The sequence below is a fragment of the Dipodomys merriami genome, unplaced genomic scaffold, assembly GCF_024711535.1.
Source record: "Dipodomys merriami isolate MVZ:Mamm:240054 unplaced genomic scaffold, mDipMer1.0.p SCAF_14, whole genome shotgun sequence".
In the NCBI taxonomy this organism is placed as follows: domain Eukaryota; kingdom Metazoa; phylum Chordata; class Mammalia; order Rodentia; family Heteromyidae; genus Dipodomys; species Dipodomys merriami.
In genome coordinates this window covers 27,609,096-27,624,905 of record NW_027202715.1, presented here as the reverse complement: position 1 = coordinate 27,624,905, position 15,810 = coordinate 27,609,096, and the positions used below count along the sequence as shown (strand labels likewise).

The 15,810-nt window shown below is 38.9% G+C and overlaps 1 long non-coding RNA gene across 1 annotated transcript in view; it reads right to left on the bottom strand.

Moving 5' to 3' along the window:
* The window catches only part of LOC138826084 (uncharacterized), a 49,333-nt gene extending 37,855 nt beyond the window's left edge, over positions 1-11,478 (bottom strand). Inside the window, exon 1 of the long non-coding RNA XR_011371556.1 lies at positions 11,392-11,478. This is a non-coding gene — a long non-coding RNA (uncharacterized lncRNA). The remainder of the gene's footprint in view (positions 1-11,391) is intronic.
* Between the last annotated feature and the right edge of the window lie 4,332 nt (positions 11,479-15,810).

Sequence of the window (15,810 nt, the reverse complement as noted above, 5' to 3'; positions counted from 1 at the left end):
AAGCAAAAAAAGAATAAAGTAGATAAAACTAAAATATTTGATCAGATCCCAGCAAGTTTAAAGCCTGGCCCTCTCCAAGCTTCACAGAGTATCTTTGTCATCATATCCCTGAACTGGCCAAATAAAATGTTTACAAGTATCTACAAACAACCCAATTTTATACTCTTGCAAACATTTATGTTATCCTGTGTGGTTCAATAACATCGTTTTGGAAAACAAAGGTGAGTTTACAGGTATTGGCAACAGATTTTTTTTTACATATGAGTTTAGTAATAGGTAAAGTTGTATGTTAACTTAAAAATTGTAAATCACATTTCATTATGCATATTTAGTGAGTTGCTCACTGAAATTCTAGTGAATGTTAAGCAGAGGACATGGTGTCCATACTTATTAGGTACTGCTATGGAGTGAATATGTATTGGAGACATGGTTGCCAGTTGATGGGATCTAGGGAAGTAATTGGATCCTAAGGATTCTAACTCAATCAATGGGTCAGTCCCTTCATGGATTCATAATATGATAGAATTATTGAGAGGTGAGTAAATGTAGAAGGTGATGTCTGTCAGAAGAAACAGCCTACTAGGGGCCTACCCCTGACAGTTATGCCTTTCCCTGGCTCCTTCCTCTATTCCCTCTGCTCACTGTAAAGTGAGTAGTTTCTGCCTCACGTTCCCACCATGTTCTCCAGGAAATATGAAACCTGCTTACCATGGACTGAAATCATATGCCAAAATAAGCTCTTCCTCAGGTTTTTGAATACAGGGCCCAAAACTAAGGCAGGCACATTTGCTAGATACTTATTCTGAAATTGGCTGATACTCATTGTCAATGCTTACAGCACCTGTAGTGTGTGAGAAATGTGTAACAGCTAGCTCTACGGGAAGGAATTAGGATCTGATGCTCACCACTTGCCAGTTTCCATGGGTAAATACTCTAACCATGACTGAATCCAACGTATCAATGTGACTTCATTGGAGCGAAGAAAGAGATAGACAGATAGACAGACAGATAGATGTAGATATACATACATACACATATATGTAACACATTTCTGCCATACAGATATGATAGATGTAAACAAATTCAACAACACAGATATGAGTGAGATGTAAGATAATAAGGAAATGATGAGTTTTTTCAATTCATTGCCCTTTTGTGCATTTTGTATTTTGTGCATTATTATGTATTTTAAATGTATGTTTGGCAGTACTTGAGTTTAAACTTGGGGTCTTACCTTGCTACACAAGCACTCTACCATTTGAACCATGTCTCCAACCCTACCATTGTTTTTACTATGACTTTTATATTCTAGCAGCTTACACACAATAAGGTTTATGAAAGCTTTATTCACAGTCACTAAAAAAGTGGGGAAAAACTCAAATATCCTTCATTGGATATACACAAACTACAATATATTCACAGAAATGGAACACCAGTAAGAAACAGCAGCATGGATACATTTTGGGGAAGTTAAGTGTAGTGAAAGAAGGCAATCTCCAGAGGTTACATCATGTATTATGACATTTCTATAACACTTTGATAGAGAAAAGTAGAAAAGAACACATCAATGTTTACCTAAGGCTGTGGCAGGATCAAGCTTTACTACAAAGGGGAAGTATACAGAAGTAGTTCTGGGTGATGCAGTTGCTCCATATTTTGATTGTCATGGTGGTAACACATAACTGTGTGTGTCAAAGTTTATAAAACTCAAGAAAACCTCAGAAGAGGTTCATTTATTTTTATCAAATACATATATAACTCTCCAATATATAATATAGACACATCCATAGATAAGTATAAAAAATGAAGTAGGGGCTGGGAATGTGGCTTAGTGGTAGAGTGTTTGCCTAGCATGCACAAAGCCCTGGGTTCCATTCTTCAGCACCACATAAACAGGAAAAGCTGGAAGTAGCACTGTGGCTCAAGTGGCAGAGTTCAAACCTTTAGCATAAAGAAGCTCAGGGACAGTGCTCAGGCCCTGAATTCAAGCCCCAAGACTGGCAAAAATAATGAAGTATATAACTCTCGTGTGTGTGTGTGTGTGTGTGTGTGTGTGTGTGTGTGTGTGTGTGTGTGTGTGTGTGTAAATACCTATAGACACACACACACATATATATACCTACACACACACACACACATACACACACACACACACACACACACACACAAACACACACACAATTTCTCACAACATGTGTTTTTTTTTTTGTTTTTTTTTGTTTTTTGGTCGGCCGTGGGGCTCGAACTCTGGGCCTCGGCGCTGTCCCTCAGCTCTTCAGCTCAAGGCGAGCGCTCTACCACTTGAGCTACAGCGCCACTTCCGGTTTTCTGGTGGTTTATTGGAGATAGGAGTCTCACGGTCTCTCCTGCCTGGGTTGGCTTTGAACCGCGATCCTCAGATCTCAGTCTCCTGAGTAGCTAGGATTACAGGCGTGAGCCACCAGCGCCCGGCTTACAACATGTGTTTTAAAACAACCTTTCTATCTGGGTTTCTGCCAGAAAAGCTGCCTTGGAAGGCCCTGCTACATCAATATTCTGTGAGCCTGGATTTCCACCTGCAAAACAAAATCAGTTTAGCACAGTGATTTTTCATATACCCTTTATCCCTAAATTGTGCCCCTAGGCACTCCCTCTGTGGAATGAATAGGTTTTAAAAGAAAGGGCCTATACCATCCACTGGGCTCTAGACCCACAGCTCTGCTTCAAATACAGCATTTGTATTTCTGCCTGTGATGCATGCTTTTGTTCAGCACACCTCCAGATTAGAATTGTTGGTCCCAAGTTACATCCCAGGCATCTGGGGAGTTAGAACAATCCCTGACCTACTGCTGAGGCCAACCTATTTTTCACTGAACAAGTGCCCTTGTGCTATTTAACCAGACCAAGGTGCTGGCTCTCATGGTCAGTAATCCTGAACAGGATATGTGAAAGACAAATGGCTTTTCAACCATTAGACACCCAATATGAAACCTAAAATACTGAAGCCTAGCTTTCCAGAAATAAGGTCTGAAGGTTTTTCTCCCCTGGAAGAATGATTTTTTATAAGAGCACTTTGTAAACAGTCAAAGACTGCACATAGTTGCAGAGAATGCAATTATAAGGAAGAGTATGCTGATACAGAATCAGAAGAGTGGAAGAATTTCACTTAAATAAAGAGCTGCCATTACTCTCTGCATGTGCTGTATGCTAGGGATTGTTGGATCCTCACAGATCTGTGAGATAAAGGCCGTGATGAACTTCCAGGTAGTCACATGGAGAAGAAGTAACACAGCTGGATCCAAGCCCACAATTCCCATATTACAAGCTGAGACCTTAACAGGAAACTCTGAAGACTGGCATCAGCCCTGCTCTCTTAGCTGGACCCCAGAGGAAAAAAGTCTTATGTCACCTTTCCTCAAAGTCCTGGAGGAAGTCGCTGAAGACACTTGGATAACTTGAAATTTGGAATAGCATTCAAAAAATTCTTAACTTGTTTATAAGAGGAAAGCTTTTTTTGAACATTTTTGTGCTTAAGTCCAATCTAGAAAACTAAAGTTGGGAAATTGTGGTTGAAGATGGGAGTAAGAATGGCTTGGTTGTCTTGGAAAACCCTTTGAAGGCCACAGATCCATTTATCTGGTACTTATTGTGAGAGATCAGAAGGAGCATGGTATCCAAGTCTCTGGCTTTGGTTTCCAATGAATGAGGTAGAATTGGGCTGCTAGGTGTATAGCTCAGGGAGGAAGCTGTAGAATTCCAGGCTGGCTACATACCTTGGTCCCTGCTTGCAAGTCCATTAGAGTGGATATCTATCACCTCTTCTCTGGCATCCACAGAAGTCATGACCGGCACCATCTCATATTTAGGGAGTTTTATTCCTCTAATAAATGGACTATAAGGTTCAAATGGGATACATCAATAAGGACTACGCCAAAGGCTCTGTGGGCAATAACTGGACCCAAAGAGCAATAACTCTCTCTTTTTATGTCTTTATAAGACTTCTTCTGATTTCCTGTAGTAACAAGAGCAGGATGTTCAAGTTGAGGTAGACCCACAGCAGACTTGTACCCTTTACCTAAGGTAGACCAGTAGGCCTCACAGTTTGATTGGGATTTTTTTTCCCTAGCCATCAAGAATCATCACTTCCCAGGGAAAATGGATCCTTGTATACCATATTCATGCCAAAGTGCTAGAGCTCTAACCATTGGATAACTTCTAATGGCCAGTGGTAGGCAAGGGAGTCAGAAGTCAGGTAGCTGTTACTTCATGATATAAGCAAGGCAGAAGGCACAGTACAGCAGCCTGCAGCCATGCTGCTACTCCAAACTGTATATGGACTCAAGGCTGAGGCCAGACAGGTTGTAGAGGCACAACATTGGTAGGTAGGTCATATGCACCTGTTCAGATGTCCTCATGGAATGCATTCCCTGCCACCACAAGGACACAGATGACCATGGTCATGCCAATGATTGCAGTGACCTGGACACTGGACTGTAAGAGCTCCTTACTGGTAGCAACTTCAGCATGATGTACATGCTACTGGTGATCTATGAGAGGACTTTGGCCAAGCAACTGAACTGGAGGACCAGTCACCAGCTGGGAGAGAGATGAGCATCTTCCTGCTGGGCAGCATCTGCAAAAACCTCTCAGCCAATGAATGGACAGATTTGTTGAGGAAGCAGCTACTCTTAAGTCTGGGAAAGAACTAAAGAAGCTTGCAGTAAATTTCTTTGAACATTTTAAATAAAAGTACAAACTTCTGGAGTCTGAAATATAACTATCTTTTTCTAAGCACAAACAGAAGAAAATTTGGGTTTACCATAGTAGATGTTAAATTCTGAACAAAAACCCCTGAAATGAGATGCTTTAGTATAGAAATGGATCCTAAAGGAAAACTATCCCTGGAAAAACTTAGGGCTACTACAAAGGCTCTGTGACATGTAGTCACCACAGGGCAGGTGAAGGTCTCTGCAAAACCAATCTGGAAGTTTCCACTGACTTTTGAAGAGCCATCTGTGTCTCCTTAAAAGCTGGCTTATGGTTCTCAAGTGCCTGTCCAGTCACTTACTATTGGTATTACTAAAACTTAAGGTTCGTGTTTCACAAAATTCCAGCCTAGATGCTTCACAGGTTGTATGAACTTGTCTGCAGCCTGATTTAGGATTCCCAGCTTCCAACGCTGTGACTAAAGCCCAGTTGTTTTAAACCACTTCATAGAGTCAGCTCTAGAAAACAAATATGCCTCTCTAGTCTTCTACTCAGAAAACATACTTTCCCAAAGAGCCAGGCTTGGATTCAATCGTAAAAAGCAGAATCATTTGCTCAAACCTGATCATTTTGAATGGAATTTGTAACGAACATCTCACAACACATTTTTCTAACCAGTCATTGACACCCACACAAGCTACCGTCAGTCCTAGGAACTGTTGGTCCTGCCCAATGTTTTCATTTATTGAGAAAATGGGAGTTCCAGAGGCAACCAGCCCATCGGGAGTTGCATGGCAAATAGCCATATCTCCTTCTTCCCATCCCACCCTCTTCATCCTAGCCAATTTCCTTGAACAAAGGACAGTTAGAAAAAGACAAACATGGGGAATGTAGAGGAAACCTCAACATGGCTTCTATCAGTCCCCAAGGTTTTTCCTCTGACTGCAGTTTAAATCATTTGATAGCTAAGAATAATGGCATACACCTCAAGTTACAACTTGAGCCAAGGAGTTTAAGACCAGACTATGCAACATAATGAGACTCTATCTCAAAATAAATAAATAAGCACACAAACAAATCATTTTAGATAGGGTGACTGAAGGCTGAAACTTTCATAAGCAATTCTGCTCTTCACTGTGACTTTGAAAGCTGATAAAGTGATTCATTCTGGCTGTTGTAATAACTGAATAAGCTACTCAGGGTGCTGGGATTGGGCTGTGACTATATCTATGTCAGGGCATACATCTTGAGCAGGAGAGGAAGAACTTCAGTGCTTTGATATTGCTTTTAAAAGACTCTGATTGATTAGTAAGCCCTCCTTGGTCAGAAAGACCAATGATGAATCATCAAGAAGCCCGAAATTTAACTTTGAAGTGAGTGGTTTTACTACATCTCAAAGAGTCTTATTCAGCCCTCAAAGATAGCCAAGATAAAGTGTCAAAAATTGGAACATGAAGAATTTATAAGTGCAATTAGCTAATACCTTTCATCTGAACAGATGTCCTTCCAGTTAAGATGCCCTTCCAATGAGATAACTTTGCTGACCTAGATTTTTCCGTCTAATAGCCCTATTTGCTTCTGATCCCTATGATTACTAATTTAGTTTTCATTCATATTCCTGAAAATAATAAATCTCTGACTTTTACATATAACCTACAAAGTTCTATGGGGAACAAAGAAGTTTCCTCACTGCTTAGCCAGAGATTGGAGAGTAATGCTAAGGATGGTAGTATACCTTTGTAATCTCCATACTTGGGAGATAGAGGGAGGATTGTGCCCCAAGGCCACAAACCTTCCTGAAAAATAAACCCAATGCATAAAGGGTGGGTTGATGGCCCAAGTCATAGAGCACTAGTCTAGCAAGCTCAAGTCCCTGAATACAATCCCCAGAACCAGAAAGAAGAAAAAGAAGAAAAGGAAGGAAGAAAGGAAGGAAGGGAGAGAGGGAGGGAGGGAAGGAGAGAGGGAGGGAGGAGGAGCCTAAATGCTCACCAGTAATGTAGCATTGGAGTTTATGTCTTAAAATCTGAATCTAGGTTACAACTAGATAACTTTGCTGAGATACGGGAAGAAAAAAGCATCAGGAGAAACCCTGGTTGATGCTAAGGCCAGAAAAATCAACAAATCAAAATTCTAGCCTGAGGTGTTATTATACTATGGTTTCTACCTGAAAAAAAATGTGTACTCAGTTTGTAGGCAAAAATCAAAAAAACAAGCAAAAAAAAAAAAACTCAGAAGTAGAATTGGAAGAAAATAAGGTCCCCTGGCTATGCAAATGCTCTAGCACATGGAATCCACTTGAAAGACTGACAAACTTCTTTTTCTTTTTTTCTTTTTTGCCAATCCTGAGACGAACTCAGAGCATGGGAGCTGTCCTTAAGCCTCTTTGTGCTCAAGCCTAGTATATTACCACTTGAGCCACAGCACCACTTTCAGCCTTTTCTGGGTAGTTTATTAGAAATAAGAGTCTCCCAGATTTTATCTGCCTAGACTAACTTTGAACTGCGATCATCAGATCTCAGCCTCCTGAGTGATGAGGATTACAAGCATGAGGCACCAGCTCTCAGATTGACAAACTCTTTTATTGAGACAAAATGTCAGTAAACCAAACTAGATTTAAGAATATGATTGGATGTTTTTCTAAGTACAAAAAAACTGGCCAAAGCCGGGCACTGGTGGCTCATGCCTGTAATCCTAGCTACTCAGGAGGCTGAGATCTGAGGATCGTGGTTCAAAGCCAGCCCGGGCAGGAGAGACCGTGAGACTCCTATCTCAAATAAACCACCAGAAAACCGGAAGTGGCGCTGTAGCTCAAGTGGTAGAGCGCTCGCCTTGAGCTGAAGAGCTGAGGGACAGCGCTCAGGCCCAAAGTTCAAGCCCACGACCGACAAAAAAAAAAAAAAAAAAAAAAAAAAAAAACTGGCCAAGCCAGGCACCAGTGGCTCACACATGTAATCTAGCTACTCAGTAGGCTGAGATCTGAGGATCACGGTTCAAAGCCAGCCCAGGCAGAAAAGTCCATGAAACTCTCTACAAACCACCAGAACTGGAAGTGGCGCTGTAGCTCAAGTGGTAGAGTGCTAGCCTTGAGCTGAAGAGCTGAGGGACAGCGCTCAGGCCCAGAGTTCAAGCTCCACAACCAAAAAAAAAAAAAAAAAAGTCTTCTCAAAATCACTTGCCTCCTTTGTCAGGAACAGTTCGTTACTTCCAATTTGTAAATGTGCCTTCCCACTCATAATTGTATAAGAAGCAGCCTAAGTGTGCAATTACCCACTCATTAATATGAGTGCCTGGATATATTAATAGTGAACACTAAGTTATGTGTCAATGTCACATGCCTGTAATCCTAGCTACTCAGGAGGCTGAGATCTGAGGATTGAACTTCAAAACCAACTCATCCAGATAGTCCATTAGACTCTTATCTCCAATAAGCACCAAAAGCTGGAAGTGGAGCTGTGGCTCAAGTGTTAGAGAGCTATCTTTAAGCAAAAAAGCTCAGGGACAGCACCTAAGCTCTGAGCTCAAGCCCTTGGACCAGCACACACATACACACACACACACACACACACACACACACACACACACACACACTAGAGAACACTGAACAAATTATTGTCTAGGCAGCACCCAGTCAAAGAACATTCCTCAAGGATCACATTATAAGGTATCTCAGCTGATGTAAAACATAGTTGAACTACAGGGCCAAGTAGACTTTGATCTCACCATTTTGGTGTAGATAGCATGATGTCAATGGAGAATCCAGCCCATAAAAGAAAAGAATGGAGAAACATAAAAAGTCAGACACTAGAGATGCTGTAGTCTAAAAACGAGTAAGAGTAACCCAGGGAGCCAGCTTTCTTAGGTCACTGGTGGTATAGCAATCATCAAAGTTTGTAGGAAAACCCATGGGTGCTTTCTTTCAGTGAGATCTCTGTATCCTTTCACCAAATTTTGGCTGGAGTTAATTTTTTAAGTTATTTCTACTACTTTAAAAGACTCCTAGGTGGACAGAGCTATCTTCTAAGAAAAACACAACTGTGAGGGAAAAAAAGAGCTTGCTAAGAACAAACATTAAAGAATCATACTTGAGAAGTAAGCCAGGCCCAAAGAAACATAGGTCCCATGGTTTCCCTTATTTGTAATATCTAATAGATGTATGAGTCAAGTGGAAAAGGTCAGATAATGTGATGAAAATGAACCCTTCGATATGTATTTTAATGTTTTTTTTCTTTTATGCATGTGTTTCTAATGCATTTATAAGATTATCTCTTTGTTGCTTTGTATGTCCCTCCCCCACAGTATAACCCCTGCTTTCACTATATTTGATGTTAGTATAACTTGTGGAGGAGATGGAGAAAAACCAGTTGTTTAAGGATACAGGTAGACCTGTTGCAACAATGAGAAGTACAAGTTGTCATGTCCAAAACAAGCTTTACAATGTCGGTGCGGGGCGGGGGGGGGGGGTGAAAGGGGGGGAAGGAGAAGGATTGGGATTGGGATGGGGGGGAGGGGGGAGGCTGGGAAGGGATGTGAAGGGTAAACAAAGGAGGAGGCTGCAATGCTTGGTAAGAAATGTACGCATTATCCTGCCCATGTAATTGTAACTCCTCTGTACAGTATGTTCACAAATAAAATTAAATTAAATTTAAAAAAAAGAATCATACTTGAAGAAAAAGTACCAACATATCTGCACACAAAAACCATATAAAGTTTTGTAGATTCTCTGATTTCAAGGGATAAGTTTAGCTATTGCCTTTGAAAGGCTGAAGTTAGCTTTACCCACAGAACACAATTGTTTAAAATGTTTTTAAATTTTAGTGATATACTTATCCTTTTTCATTACAGGAATATTCTAAGGGAAGGTGGTAATACCTATCCATTTCTATAAGATGAATTCTAGATGCAAAAAAATTAGGCAGTCAAAATCTTTTTTAAAAAGAAAGTAATTTCATCTCCATTTTATCATTTTCACAAAGTAGAAAGAAAAGTAGATCATCTTGTCTGTGAACTTTCAGTAGAAGTTAAGATTCAAAAGGAAGAAGTGCATTATAAAAAGAACATTTCTGATTTTTTTTACTACAGCATTCATAATTACAAATAAACCCAGAAGTATATAACCAGAGGTCTAAATTATCCAACAGGCATTTCTGGGTTTGACATGAAAACCTAGAGATAATCATTCCAATAAAAATAGTATTTAAATGACATGTTTAAGACCAAACCCAAAATACAATTGTACCAACAAAATCACAATAATAAAATGCTTTTTCCTCCTGGAGAAGAAAATTGTCTAGAAGTAAAGAGGATTTCAAAGGTAGCTAGAAAGTTCTACTCACATCACAGCAGTCTGTCAGGCTGTAGCTGCAGAGACAGCTCAGATCTAGCTCGCAGGATAGGTTAGTGTGGGATGGTTCTTTCCAAAGAAACCAAAACAATGTAATAAATGTCTAAAGCAGCTCGCAAAAACCAAACTATGAAAGAGAAACTGATACATATTTTCACTGTTATTCTCACTTCTTAAAGACATTTTTATTGCTATAATAGAAGAGATGCCTTTGTGGTTGATTTTATAATGCTGCCTTAGTCCATTTTGTGATGGAAAAAGGTCTCAAATTAGTATAATTAAGACCATAATAACAGCATAGTCAGACACAAGTTCCATAAATAGATCATTCTGCAAATCAAGCTGTTTATATCAACTCTGATTACCAGAATTTTGAGTACAATGGGCAGAAAAGATCCATTCATTATCGGTAACTAAGTGTACTTGAGTGGCATACTTAATGCAGAAACAAAAGAGAACAAAATGATTTGTTAGGAAGGAGAGATCCAAGTGCTGAGATGGGAATTGTATACCTAGTATTTAGTGGCTAAACTCATGTAGCTTAATGGTTACATTCTCAAAGCAAAAGAGGGTCTAGTTATATAATGGCTCCATTGTACACACTCACAGCAATGTAATCTGGGACAATGTATTTAACCTCTTCAAGATATATATATATTATATATATATATATATGATTAGAGAACTGTGCATAATAAAATTATGGACAGTTCTATGATCTTATTTGTTACTCTTTCTATTATCATATGAATTTTCTCACGTTTACTCTTCTATAATTAATCTATTCATGAAAAGTTAAGCCTGTCTCTCCTCTGAAGTGAGAAAGTAAATGCTTTCATGGAATGTCATCATTTTGTAACCGTTAGGCTTCATGGATATGATCTTTCCAATTCTAATGTTAAATTATTCAAAAGAAGAGAAATTACTACAATTGCTAGGCAAACACTCTAGTATGGCTGAGGCCCTGGGTTCTGTCAGGAAGGAAGGAAAGAAAGAAAGAAAGAAAGAAAGAAAGAAAGAAAGAAAGAAAGAAAGAAAGAAAGAGAGAAAGAGAGAGAGAGAAAGAGAGAAAGAGAGAAAGAGAGAAAGAGAGAAAGAGAGAGAAAGAGAGAGAGAAAGAGAGAAAGAGAGAAAGAAAGAAAGAAAGAAAGAAAGAAAGAAAGAAAGAAAGAAAGAAAGAAAGAAAGAAAGAAAGAAGAGAGAAAGAGAGAGAGAGAGAAAGAAAATAAGAAGGAGGAGGAGGAGGGGGAGGAGGAGGAAGATGAAAAGCATAGAGGAGGGAGGGAGGAAGGAAGGAAAAGAGACAATGAGGATTTAATCATAAGGCTATATAATGATTTCCCCTCTCCAATAATACCTACCAAGCACCTCAACAGGACTCCATTGTAACACAGTGGATGAAGACTGGGAAAGCTGCAAAGCACACAGGCAGACACTGGAGATGGAACCAGTCCACCTCCAACACATTCTCATAACAACAGTTGCTAAGGGGATGGGGTGCATTAGGTTCCTATGTTTGCTATTTCAAATTACCCCAAATTTGGTGGAAGAAACAACCACCACAACAAACAGAAATCACTTATACATACACTTTATTACATATCTGGAAGCCAGAAGTCCAAAAACAATTGCAAAGTATTGTATACAGGGCTCCTTCCTTCCACAGACTGGACAGGAGAATTTATTTTCTTCCCTTTCCCAGTTAAGAAGCTGTGTTCTTTGATCCAAGGCCTCTTACTCCACTTTCAAAGTCAGTAGCGTGAAACTCAGAATTCTTCTATCTTCTCTATGCTGCTTCCTATGAGCACTGCTTCTTCTGTCTGTGTCAAATCTCTCTGCTCCATGTTCATACCACCTTCGCCATCATAAATCCACCCCCTTGCCTTTCATAAGGAATCTTAGGTTTATATTTAGATTCCCTCCCCATCTCAATAGCCTTCATTTCAACACCTCTACAAAAATAAATCAATAACTAAACGATAAATATTTTTCTTAGCCATGAGGTAGCGTTTGAATGTTCCAGTGATCTGAACCCAGATATCTGTGGGACCATCCACTATCCTTTTACTAGAGCTGGTAGAAACAGGGGCACATTGCTTCATAGGATTTGTGTGGGAAAAGTTCAAGTGAAATAGAATTATTTATCTAACCATGGCTAAGATAATACCACCAGCACTTAAAACTTTTTATATATTCCTTTTTTATTTTTTATTGTAAAGATACTGTAGAGAGGGGTCACAGTTACATGAGGAAGGTATCGAGCATTGTTACCCACTCCTTTATTTTTCCCCTACCATCCCTTCCCTCCCCACCTCCCCAATTCCTCCTCGCCCCCCCCAAAGTTGTAAACTTCTTTTAGAGACCAAAATATGTTGTCTTGTTCATTCTGTTCCCACAAAAGAATTATGTGTTGAAATTTGCCAACTAATTTTCAACAGCCCTTTCACTCAAGAAAATTTTCCATCAATCAAGAAACTTTTCTATGTCCAATTGATGCACAGCCCAAGAATTATCATAGAAATGGAATGATTTGGTGAAAATTAAATGTTTTCCCTTAAAATGTACCTTGAAAGGTTTACCCATGGAGTGTAAGTCAGAAAGACAATAATTTGAGGCATGAATTGAATGTCAACATTCTAAACATGAACTATCTCTGTCTATGGTTGGAAGAGTCAGTATCCAAAGGGCATAGAAATATACATATTTTAATTGATAGCGATGATTTTGTCACTTTGTTTTACTTTATTTTAGAAAGTTTCAAATAAATACAAAGCAAAGGAATAATATAAAAACTCCATCTCTCCATCTCTAACTTCCTATTACCAATGCCCAGATTCTATTCTGGGTTCATATCACTTCTTAAATGTTAGCTCATATTACCAAAGGGCTTTGTAAAAAATACAAGAACTGATATATACCATTATAGTACATTTAGTACATTATAGTACAATTAACAGTCCTTTATTTATTTCTTGGTGGTACTAGAGTTTGAACTCAGGACCTCAAGCTTACTAGGCAGATGCTCTATCTCTGAACTACACCCCTAGACATATTTTTTCCTGATTATTTTTAAGATGGAGTGTGGCTTTCTGTCCAGGAGCACACCTGGACCATAATCTGCTTTCCCAAAGTTGCTGGGAGGCTAGGCCCACAGTACTATAGCCACCTTTCCTCAATTGAAATGGAGTTTCATAGACTTTTCCACCCTGGCTAGCTTCAAACATCAATCTTCTCATTCTCAGAGCCCCAAGTAGCTAGTATTACAGGTGTAAGAAACCAGGATCCAGTGAATAATAATTTATTTATAGCTTTCAAAACCAGTTGGCCTTTAGTTACCTCAAAAATACCCAGACCCAAAGAAATATAGGTCCCATGGTTTCCCTTATCTGCAATAACTAGTACATGTCTAGGACAAGCAGAAGAATTTTTTTAAAAGCTATGTACATATGACCATATATGCTGATGCTAAGCAAAATGAACCCCAAGATAGGGACACAGAGATTTTATCTTTCTTGCTGTTCTTGTTAATATACTTATAATGTACTATGTGATTTTTTTTTGTTTCTTTGTATGTTCTTCCCCCATGGTATAACCCCTGTTGTCACTGTATTTGATTCTGGTGTCCTGCACCTTATATATACATTTTTTCTAATTTGGGGAGGGGAAGGGAAATGACAAAATGCCGAAATAAGGATACAGGTTGACCCATTTGTACAAGACACTATGTTGAAAACAAACTTTATAAGTTGGGGGAGGAGGGAGTCAGGGAGGTAGGAAGGAAAGGGATGGTAGGGGAAAAACAAAGGAGGGGGTAACAATGCTCAATAGGAAATGGACTCATAACCCCCCTGTACAGTGTCTTTGCAATAAATATATATTAAAAAATACCTTTGCACATTTGAAAAACACCTCTACTTTATTCTAACTTACTTCATACAAATCCTAAAAAATGAACAGGTTCCTGTTTTTATTGGCTTCTGTGATTGGATGAATAATAACCCATAAAAATATCTAGCTCTTTTGTTTGTTTACTAGTTTGTTGTTTGTTATTTATTTGTTGTTCTTCCTTCCTCAGCCTGCTGAGTGCCAGGATTACAAATGTATACACTCAGCTTATATCTAGTATTAATCATTGGAACATGTGAATGCTACCTCATATAGCACAAACAAGGTTATTGTTTTCATTTTTAAATTTCAATCACTTCCTTTTTTTCCGCTGTAAATGTTTTTGATCCTTTTTTCTGATTAGACTTGCCAAAGGCCTACCATTTTCAGTTTCAATAAGATTCTTGATTATTTTCGGTGGCAGTTGTTTGATGTATTTTTTTAATGTGATAAAGATCACATAGTATGCCATTTCTATAAATTTTAAATCCCATGCATTAAGTACATTTATAGTGTGGGTGACTATCACAAGTACCCATGAATAGAACTTAGGATGGCTGGGAAGGTGGCTCAGTGATAGAGCGCTTGCCTTCCATGCATGAAGCCCTGCGTTCAATTCCTCAGCACCACATAAGCAGGAGCCTTGAGCTGAAGAGCTGAGGGACAGCGCCCAAGCCCAGAGTTCAGGCACATGACCAGACCCCCCCCCCAAAAAAAAAAAGAATTTAGGCACAGTTTTATAGAGACTCAAGAAAGGGACTTTTCTTCTTGAAGACCATTTCTTGGATAAGTGACAATTTCAGCATATTTAGAAACTCATTAGAAGTTTCCGATATCATGACAATTTTTAAAGCTATGACCTGGTTCAAAGTTAGATAGTCTTAACTGGTATTTAATAAATGCCATTTACAAGAAGGCTGCATTACTGTATTAAATCTTCATCCAAGTAAATGTCAGGGTCCCATCCTGAGGTAGTATCCTATTTGGTATTGATCTTTTGTATTCAACAGCCCATCAAAACAGCAGCACATAGTAAATGAAATTGCTGTTTTCATCTCGAGGCTCATTGAATTATAAAGCTGTTTATAAAGATTAATTTGCTAATGAATGGCATCTCAATTTATAAGATCTGGTTTACTCCCTGAAATGTTTGCATCCCTCAACAGTCATGGCTTCGCTTAGCTATTTTCCTTGCTATTATTATTAATTACAAGTGAGACAATCAATTCTTAGGAGTATAACAAGCAAGCTGTTGGCATCCCTCACAGATAACATATTGAGACAAAACAATTAGCAAAACATAACTTGATTAAAACAATTGGTAAAGTGAAAAGAATCTCAATGATAAATTGCCCCACTAGTTTGTCTGTCAAAACTGACATACAGTGTGATACTAATATTTTGCCAACTAAGGATTTAGTCAAGGAAATCAAAAAGGTAAGAAACCAGACCTGCTGAACTTAGATAGACTATGCCACATGAAACTATCCCAAAATTTCCCATTTTGGAAAATGTGAGGGATTCAGTGGTAGGCAAGCCATTACGAACTGTGATAAATGGGCCACCCTGAAAATGAGATTCTTTTTTGATTGGAAAAAAAACTTCACAGGATTGAAGAGGAGAGGGGAGAGAAAAAAAGAAATCCTGGATTTGTACCTCATCCAAATATGAAAAAAGTGTTGGAACACCTGGAAATGGAATAAAGTATGAAATTATGTTCACAGTATATGAACATCATGGTCACTGCTAGTCTGTCATAATATTCTGTAAGAGATGTTTTATTCCCGTGCCTTACACTTTAGCTTCTGGCTGATATCAGCCTACAAAAACATCAGTATGAACTGAACATGGAAGGATCACAAAACCCTGGATGAAACGGGTCAGGAGAGGTGATG